This window comes from Coturnix japonica, chromosome 8, assembly GCF_001577835.2.
Source record: "Coturnix japonica isolate 7356 chromosome 8, Coturnix japonica 2.1, whole genome shotgun sequence".
Lineage (NCBI taxonomy): Eukaryota > Metazoa > Chordata > Aves > Galliformes > Phasianidae > Coturnix > Coturnix japonica.
The window spans coordinates 8,800,832-8,811,135 of record NC_029523.1 but is presented as its reverse complement, the minus strand read 5'-3'; the positions used below and the strand labels follow the sequence as shown (position 1 = coordinate 8,811,135).

Below are 10,304 nucleotides of genomic sequence, written 5' to 3'. Positions count from 1 at the left end.
TCTTTCTTACTTCCACTCGCTCAAAGCTTTAATTAATTGTTTCACTTGTGAAAGGAAAGAGCAAAGGGAAGTAAAATAGCTTTGAATTCTTTTAACTTTTAAGGCTGTAAAATGGGCAAATAACATGGAATGAACTGTTTTGTGACAATACCTTGCAACTTTTCCAGACTCCTGACCTTCACTAACAGCAGGCGTGCTATGGATTTAGCAAAAGAGCTAACTGCTAAACTTGACCTAAATTCAAGTTCATATCCTGTACCCACACTTTTATACAAATCTGTGTGTTTCTGCCATGCTGACTAAATTCTTTCCCTTTTAGACCAGCAGGCAAGAGCTTTTCACCATCCTTCTCACTTTCTTTTGGCAGGAGTGACCATGGCTGTTATTTCTTTACCTACTTTGAAAAGATGTTGATCCATAAATGTAAGGTACAGTAGTAAATATACATGAAAATGTTTCTAAGGTTTCACATCAGTTTTTCTTTGTTGTTGTTGTTGTTGAATGTACAGAAACTGCATTCAGTATTTATACAATCATCAGCGTTACTAAAGAGGAAATATTTTGTCTGGAACACGTTTACCTTTTCTCATGATCCCTGATGGGAATTCTTGTTGCAAATGGACAATAGAAGAGATCTTAACCATTGGAAAAGAAAATGTGACTTTGGGGAGGAGTCTGCCAGAGGCTGAGGGCAGAGCACTCCTGTGGAAGCTGACAAAAGCTGAGAACTTAGAGAGCTTCCTAAGAGATGTTCATGCAGGAAAGGATTCTCCTGGCCAGGACAGCTCATTTCTCCTAACCCAAGCTGCCCTAAGGGTGAGGCTGCTGCAGGCTGCATGTAAAACAGTTCATTAGAACTGCACGTGCACCTGCAAGTCAGTTCCTTCTGTATGGAAGAGGTATTTGAATCTTATCTATCTCATGGTCTAAAACTACTCAGAAAGATATTTTCCTGCTCATAAAGGATTGAAATTTTTCCATCTGGCTTTTCATAGACCAAGTCAAACGCTTCTAACAGAAAATGAGCATAAATTCTTAGACAGTTTTGAAATTGAAAGTAGTGCTTTTTTTATATCTCTGGTAATGCCTTGGGATAAGGTAACTATAAAACATAAACACATACAGCTAGAAATGGCATGTAGTGTAGTAGTTTGGTTTGAAGGTGTGTTTAGAAGTTGTAAAATGAAAACAGAGAGACTTTTTATTCAAATTATAGCTGAATGGTAATATTCCTGTAATTCCACTTTAGGACTTTTTTTGCCCACTTCATTTAAGCAATTTTACAGAATTTAAAAAAACGTATAATTGTGTGCATAAGTTGACTTTTATTTTTATTTCTTATTACTGTGGATCTCTGAAAAATTTTTGAATGATGCCCTTAGGCTTTTTTCACCAGAAATACTGGAATTTGTCTTAGTTTATTTTGCATTATAACAATCCCATTTCATCACAGTGTATGAGGGTGGATTGAAATGCTTTTCCCCTCTGTGCTGAAGCCCTCTTGTCTGCACCCTGTTCCACTGTAAACTGATGTGCAACAAGAACACAGACACAGTGCCCCGGTGGCGCAGTGGTTAAAGACGCCGCCTTGCAACACTGGGGCCCGTAGTTCGAATCCCCCCTATGGCGCAAATGGTAGAAGTGCCACTCTGCTACACAGAGGCTCGAATCCCGGGAGCTGGACTCGATGATCTCTAAGGTCCCTTCCAACCCACACGAAACTATGAAACTTATCTTCTCTGCCCAAATGCAATGGAATACCAGACAAAACATGGGGAGTGAAGAGTGCAGAGAGACATTTACATGGGCTTACATGCATCTATGATTTACAAAGTAAAAATGGTGATAGTTTGCAACAGGAGACTTTTTAAAGAGTCAACAGCTTCCAGATTGTTGCAGCTGTGAAATAACAGTGTTTAGGCTCCCAGTTGTTTTAGTTAATCTTTCAACGCAGAAGTAGATGCACTTCTCCTATAGCACAAGGACTAGAGAGTGAGGAAGAAACAAAAGATGTAATAGCAGTATGAGTTCCAGAAAAGTCTGAGGAAGAAACATGTGCCAGGCTGAGAGTGTTTTTGGAACAATAGTGTGAGCAGAGGACTGCATTGCATGCTGCATTGCACGCCGCTGAGCACAGTGCACAAGGCATGCGGAGCACAGCTTGTTTTCCAGATGTAACCTGTTAGGGAATTAAGCAAAAGAAAACAAAAAAATTAACTTGAAGTCCCCATCACTGAAAGTGGCTACAATTTAATGGAATTAGAGGACAGAAACCAAAGTATTGTTTTTGTGGAAATCATTTCAGATGTTGTCTTTTGTACTGAATTTAGTAACAGCAGCTTCTTAAAAAGAGATGCAACAATACCATTGATGGATGTTGTACAGTGTGGTGGAGACAGAACTCCTTTCCTTACTCATCACCCTTTCACTGATGAGTTGCTCGACTTCTCACAGTATTCCAGCCTGCCCCTGTTCTGCTGGTGCTGCAGTTTCATGCTTACACACAGGGCTGTATTTCCTCCTCATGCTTCCCTGGCTGTGGGTACACATGGGCCAGGTGGCCCTTTGCCCTCCTGTATGGTTCTTCAAGGTCTCCCTTGCTCCTGTTCCTCTTATCACATTGCATTAGGCATGCAAGTATTTCAGCTGCAGGCCAGCTCTGTTGTGCAATACGCAGCATCCATTTCTGTGCTTGTGAGGGACAGGCAATCCATAACATGGTGTAGTTATTAGCTCTTGATTTCAGTCAAGATTTAAAATGAAAAAACAATTAACATTTATGAAATTATTGTCTTTAACAAAAAGGTATTGGAAAGGAGAAACAATAAAGGAGCTGAAAAGAAAAAGAATTGCTTACTAATATGACAATTGATGATGTACCTCTAGGTAAAATCTAAGGTTAGAGGGCTGGAACTCTAGAATTTTAGTGCTCGCTCTGCTTTCACTAAGTGCCGTGAGTGATTCTTTCTGCATGCCTGACCTTCTTTGTAATTAGACGGTGTCAGGCTGTTACTTGCATGTAGCTTCACTGGCAAACGCGAAAGCCAAGTTTAGCGTGTCGGTGCTGATAACGCACAGCTGAGGGATGGGAGGCTTCACTGCCCTACACAGGTTTGGTGATTACATGAAATACTGGCTAAGATCCGAGCAGTTTCAATGCTAGAATCCATCTGCAACCAGGTTACTTTCAATTACAGACTATTGAAAGCTTTGAATTCTTGAATTTTTTCTCTGGACTAGTTATTAACATTGGTATCATACTGTGATAAAACTACATTTTTAATCTTGCAGTACTTAAGGTACATAAAGCGTCACTGCTGTAAGAGATTTACTGGCTTCCCACTGCTCAAGTTCACTTTGTTAGTAATGAAGGAAAGTCAGCTTTGAGTTCACAGGCAAATTGGAGAGAACTGTAAGAAGCAATTGTAATACAAAGCCATAGGCAGAAATTACAGAATAAGGGCACATTGTCTGCTTGTTTAATTAAAAAACAACAACACCCTCCCCCCCCCCACCCAAAAAAAAAATAAAATCAAAACAACAAGTTCTGTCCCTCAAATCTCAATAAAATATCAGAATTTTAGAAATGTTGCTATAGTTAAAAAATTGACAAGGTCTTTACCAGTTAAAGTAATCCTGGGTTCTTGTGAATGTTTTAGCACTCAATCATAATTCTTTCCCCCCGGGAAATATAGGAAGAGAAAGAGCACTTAAGATTCAGTGTATCAGAGTCTGGACACAGGAGAGGTGATCTGAGTTAGAGTTTCCTCACCTCAGAGGTCTGGGGTACCTTGGGTTTCATGTTATCCTAACTTGTTCTCAAGCAGCTGAAGCTCTTTCTGTTTTTCCCTTGCTCTAAAATATTTCTGCCTTTACATATTTTTGTTGCAGAAACCTCCAGTTAACATTTCAGGGTTTTTTACAGAGCAGAACCTTCACAGCAAACTAAAATGTTGTCTGCTGGAGGCAGCTGATAACATTCCACATTGATGAGGGCTCAGGGAACATCTCACTGTGCTGGATGTGCCTCTCCCCTTTCACACTTTGACCTCTGTGAGTGAGGAGATAACTACAGCACTGGATAATTAGATATTTCACTCTCAGCACATCACTATTAATGAACTGCTTTTTGTGAAATTACATCATTCCACTACCTCTGCTTTTATTTTATTTTTTTGACAGCTAGTGCTGGAGTCAGATTCTTTGTCAGTATAAATAGGCAATAAATGTGTTTTAATAACTCCAGTTTACCCCACTGGACAGTGGTTTGACTTTGCAGACTCTCTTTAGTGAACCATAATTACAATTAAACAGGTGACAATTTTCACTATACAAATCACCTGCTTTTGTCAGGCAGGTTTCTCTTTGACAAGTTCCCAGATATCCAGCTCCTTCAAAAATGCTACAATTATGAATATAACTTCATATGCAGTAGTTGATTTGACCCTTCTCTTGCTTGCATGGGAAAAATGTTTCCTACCAAGTTATACAGACAGAACTGGAGAGTATGGCACTATGGTCAAATAAATGTCATTGTAAAGGATGTCAGAATGTTGCTGTGAGAAACGTGGTGGCTTTCAAACATGATACCCCTTTTTGTCTATGATGGTGTTTACATACTGTTTGCCAGTAGTGTCCCTTTCATGGGCAATTTTCCAGACCATGAGTGTGCATCTAGATGCTCATTCCTGCACAAGCTGATGTCACTCTACTACAGGTTTTCAGACCATACTACCAAATACAGAAATAACTTTTCCACTGATAGAAACCTATATATACACCTACATTCTTCAGCTGATTTTGTAAGTCTTAGTATGATGTTTTATTTAGTCTTAAAGTAAAGAACATCATTTTATTACAACTGTTTTAATCTAAAGTTTCCTCAACAAACTGCAGGCACTGGCATTTAGATTTCTTGCTGCTGTTTCTGCAGGTGGTCTACCAGCTCCTTTCTTACTCTTAAATATTGCTTTAGATGCACCTCCAACATGTCACTCTGTGATGCATGTGCAAATTGCCCATGAGGAATTCACCTGGATTTTCAGCAGCCTCAGAGAGCACATTTATGTGCTCATTTATCTGGCAGCACATATCCAGAAAGATTGCTACTCAGCTAGAAATGTCATTCATGTCCCTCTGTGATAAAATTTAGACAAATAAAAGTTGGAGAGGGAACCAAGAGGAAACTGAGAGATGAAGAACTGTTAGAAAATTTCTTTAGAAATGTGTGGAATAACATCAGAAACCAAAAGAGAGAAAGATTTTATGATGGCCACAGCATGAGCCCAGCTTTTATCTTTACCAAGATATGATAATATCCCATTGTCATTTCTTAGATGGAGTTTCTAAGCTGCCTCAGAAGGACTCCTACTGTCTATTAACTCTAATTTCAGTGGCATATTGAAATTACACCGGGTTGCTACTTCAGCATGATGATTTTGCATATTCAACTCAAAAGAACTGTGGCTAGCACACACTTTGTAAGGAACAGTTCAAATAAAAATGGATGAGATGTACGAGTGGTAGGAAAATGAAGATTCTTTACTCCTCATTTTGGAGAAGAGGAAAGAGGAAGGGAGGGACTGAGTGCAAAACATTTCCTAAGTACAGTGTTTTGGTAAGAGATCAACAGCTTTTGTTGTGCACAGGTTTAAATTAGGCAATAAAGGGTTACAGTCATGGGCTGCTTCAAACAGTGACAAATCAGGATCTTACTAAATTTGTTCATTAACAGCACGGTAAAAGCATATTCCTGGATAGTAAACATTTTTTTTGCACAACATTAACTGTTAGTGCTATGCACACAAAGCCACTGTCTTCACAATTATTCTCTAATCTGGCTGTGATTACAAAGGAGCAGGAAGGCAGTGCTCTCTTGTGCTGGTGGCCTTGGTGCCTGTTAGTGCTGGTGGCTGAGATTTAGGCCAACAGTCCAGAGAGCTCATTCAAGTGAAAAGGCCAAACCAGTCTTTGTTCTCCCCTTTTCCTTGCTTACACAGATATGTTTATGCTATATTTTTCCTCCTGCAAAGGAGAATGTGCTGCTGATGCACCTTATCTTGTTTTCGGCCATCTTGCCAGTAATCCTTGTTTTTTATTTAGCAGTTTGAATACCCCCTGTGCATATCTTGTCCTTTTCCCAACAAAGTTTGCAGCTGCACACATCTCTTTATACTTTTCACGGTCACATTGCTCACATTCCTATGTTTTGTGCCTGGTTACATCTTCACAGTGTTACAAAATACATCCCTACAACAGATCACTCTATTTCAGCATGTTTATGTCTGCATTCTGGGCAAGCTAATATTGATTTGATATGAACTAATATTAATTATATCCTGAGTCATAAATTTATGATTTGGAGAGCTTCTAATTTGGCTGCAGGTTCCTACCATGGATCTGGGAACTACAGTAATAAAAATTACTACTCACAGAGAAAAAGCAGTTTGCTAAGTAGTTGTCTCATATGTAACATAGATAATGCTCACTCTATGTACATGTAGACAAGTTCAATGTTAATTCATTTACATGTATTAATTTGGAATATTCATACTTGCAATCAAACTATTTTTTTATTATTTAAGATACTAAAAGTTAACATGTGCATTCAGATAGACACGTGTTTTCAAATGGAATATACTCAGTGAGTGGCTTCGGAGCCCCCTGACATCACAGTCCTGTGAAAGAGTGCCAGCCGTTATCCAGTCTTACGTGATATTTTGTGTTGTTTTCCTTACAGCAGCACTAGTACATTATGTTGCTATGGCTACTCCATCACAAAACCCTGTTACCAATGCATTAAATAGGCTTTAAACTCAGTGTTTTCCCCATCTTATTTGAAATTCTACTTTATTTTTCTCTGGTGTAAGATATTCTTTGGAAAAGGTTTGTGTTAGGGCTTCAAGACGTCTTGGAGTAATAAATTAAGATTTTGCTGTTCAATTGTCTTCTTTGCCCCTGTAAAAGACTTCATTAATTCTGTTACTGAGTAGCAGGAAAGCGTGAGCATTTGTGCTCTGTTTCCACTCCTTGTGTATTACCTATAGACTAAGCTGGCTCACTAAAGTGAAGATTAGTAATGACAACATGTCAGGCACATATTCTTCCACCAATTTAGTAGACTTCAAACTTGCCAAAGGGAAATATGTTACCCCACACTATATACAAGACCATCCTGAAAGCACTTTTTGTCCCAGTAATACCATAGACATTGAGTGTTCCGGCAAGTGTTTGCTGTATTAGCTCTGTGAGAGCAATGACCAGAAAACCAAGCATTTCCTTCCTACCTGATGAGAAGGTTATAATGATAAAACTGAAGCGTCCACAATTTCCTTATACCCGTTACTTTCTTTGTAGTCTCATAGTGGTGGATATTTGATATAGTTCTGATGTGATATCAGTAGGTCTTTAAGAAAACCAGTGTTTTGTGGAAGATCTCTCTTCTGACTTCCTTTGAAATAAGGGCAGTGATGATAATAAAAATACCCATAGTATTTTATTTCTGTTTCCTTTACTGATACTATTTCCTGGCTAACTTTTTATCAGTGCTTAGGGCAAAAATAGCAATACCAGTAAATCACATGCCATCTTCATTGTTATGAGACAGTTGTGGGAGACAGCAGGCTGCTGGTCTGTAGAGGGAATCCCAGTGTACATCTGACTTTGCAAAACAGGCCTGTATTCAATTCAAAGGATGATCTTCCTCAGCTCTCACTGTGTGAGATCTCCTCTCCCATCTTGCTGGATATCTGCCAAACAAGACAACTGTGCTGACCAACACACCCAGATGTTTGTTTTCCTCCTCTCCTGGCAGAGAGAAGGTTAACGAGCACCACTGCTAACCACAGGAATACTCGCAAAGGGCAGAAGCTCTCCCAAAGCTGTGGGAGATGCTTGTTGAAGTAGCAGTTCAGAGCCAAGCACCTCAGTGAAGTAAGCACTTCAAAACATTTTCAAAGCAGCAAGGTGGAGGTAGGCAGCCTGGTTTTAGGAGCCTGGACTTTCCTCCTGGTTCCCCAAAGTCCACCTGAGCCCCAGGTTCAGAAGAGCTGTCCTGTCAGATTTGTTGAAACTGTCAGCAGCAAGTGCTTCTTTTAAACTCCTTATTTCAACTCTGACTCCACACAGGAGTATTTGGTGCTTATTTATTCCTTTTGGTAGTTTCTGTTCAATCTCTGTCTCCTTGTCCTGACTCAGTGTAGTTGCTTGTTTTCATGTGTTCTCTTCAAAGAATCTGCAAGAATCAACAGAAGCTTAAACTTGGCCATTGTAGAGTGCTGAGCTCCCCGGTTTTCTTTTTACAGGCAGTGAAAGCTACTGTTGTTGTGTTAAAATCAAGGGGGATCTGAATCCCTCTGGTTGAGTAAGTTATTCTGCTTTCTTCCTCAGTTTTATTTCTCTGAAACATATAAAACATGCCTGAAAAAAGAAAGATGGAAGGGAAAGTAGCACATCTCAGATCACAGCAAACACTGTTGCTTTTACTTAGTTTACACTTGGCAAGACAGCGGATGAATTCTAGCTCCTGGCATCAGGGAGAATTTAGAAGACCCATCTTGTGCCTGTCTAGTTTTCTCTGGATGGCAACCATTTCCCTTCAGCATGTCTACCACACCACACAGCCTGGTGTTGTCTGTAAACTTGCTGAGAGTGCATTCAGTCTCACTGTCCATGTTGCTGACAATTATGTTAATATTTTAGAGAAAATGAATTACTAGTCTGTATGACTCTTGCAGCCTTTTGTATTCCTTGGAAAACCATCTTGAGTTGTTCTTTAATGGAGAAAGGAAAGATGCACATACACCCATGTTTTGGCTGCTGCACTTGGGGTAGCTCATGTACTTTCTGGGAAAAATTACTTTCAGTCTGCAACTAAGATGAACTTGTTAAAGGTAGCAAGGGTACTCTGGAGAGCAGAGCTTCTTCAAGAGAGCTGGATGACACTGTTTGCCCATGCTCAAATATATTTGAGAGCAAGTTCAAATGTAGGAAGAGTGGAAAAAAAAAGTAAAAAGTAGGGGCAGAAGCTATTGAAACTATGATGAAAGAATTATACGCATCAGCCTCATGAAAATTCAGGGGTTAGTGAGGACATCTCCCGGTTTATTTTATTTGTAGGTGACATGTACAGTGCTGCTGCATATTTTGGGCTCATTAAAGCATCATGTGGAGATGTCACTTTAAGAAGGCAGAGAGAGGACAAAAAACGCCTCCTGCCTCGAGGCTCTCTAACTAAAAGCCCTGTTACTCACATTAAATCCCAACTCTCCAACATTTATCTTGCAGAATACCTCATATTTTTCTAAAGTGATTAGATTGACCAAAGAAATAGAGATCTATTTTATATGATGATACCTTGTGAAATTAAGGTTGACAGGTGATATACTTTCTCTTTATAAGTACTTGAGAGAAAAATGTAATAAATGGAGAAAGTTATAGGAAAATGTTAGCATAAGAAAGAATGGTTTCAAACAGTCTACTCATAAATTCAAGCTGGACTTTGGAAGCTTGCTAACAGATAGAGGAAATGAGGTTCGGGAATAGCTTTCTAATAGTGAGAGGGAAAAGCAGTCAAGACAGTTCTAAAACAAAAGATAACTTTTCTGCAGAGATCAATATTATAATTGTATTCACTGCATGGGAAGATTCTAAAAGACTTATGTCTCAGTCCTATCAAGAGTTCCCAAATGGGCAGGACCGTGGCTCTGTTTGGCTCTTTTATTAGCAGTTCATAGAAAGGAGGGAAATATCCTTCTTCCAGGCATTTTGGAATTATTGAGGGTAAACAGCATGTGGTGTGGCAAGGTGCCCACTGACCTACCCTCTCAATCCCCACTCCTCAGCAGGTCATGGGGAGAAAGAGAGATTTAAATAAAAAAAGAGCTTGGGGAGTGAAATAAGTATAGGAAAAATGCCTTATAGGGACACTACTTTCTCTTCCACAAAACAAAATAAAATAGCAGAAATAAAGCATGCCTGTACATCCAGAGTGGACTAACACTTGTCGCTCTGCTTCATCAGGTGATGGTGTCTGTGGGGAGTCAGAGCTAGTCTGTAGGACACCTTTGCTCACTCTGCTCCAGGAATGCTCACCTACTGTACCCCCAACCCTGCAGCTCAGCTCCGAGTTGTTGGTAGGTGTTGGTGCAGAGGAGTGAATTTCATTTGCTAATTCTTCTGACGCTGCCTTGCAGTGTGGAAAATTACTTTCTAGTTGAACCTTCCTAACTTTCTCCATCATTGGTATCACTAAATGCCTCCGAGAGTCCAGAGCAGGAACAATCCCATTTTACACAGGAAAGTGA

General features: G+C 39.7%; 1 long non-coding RNA gene across 1 annotated transcript in view; it reads left to right on the top strand.

Annotated features, from left to right (window-relative positions):
* Positions 1 to 370: 370 nt before the first annotated feature.
* Positions 371 to 10,304, top strand: part of LOC107317316 — a 35,083-nt gene continuing 25,149 nt past the window's right edge. Inside the window, exon 1 of the long non-coding RNA XR_004308211.1 lies at positions 371 to 428. This is a non-coding gene — a long non-coding RNA (uncharacterized LOC107317316). The remainder of the gene's footprint in view (positions 429 to 10,304) is intronic.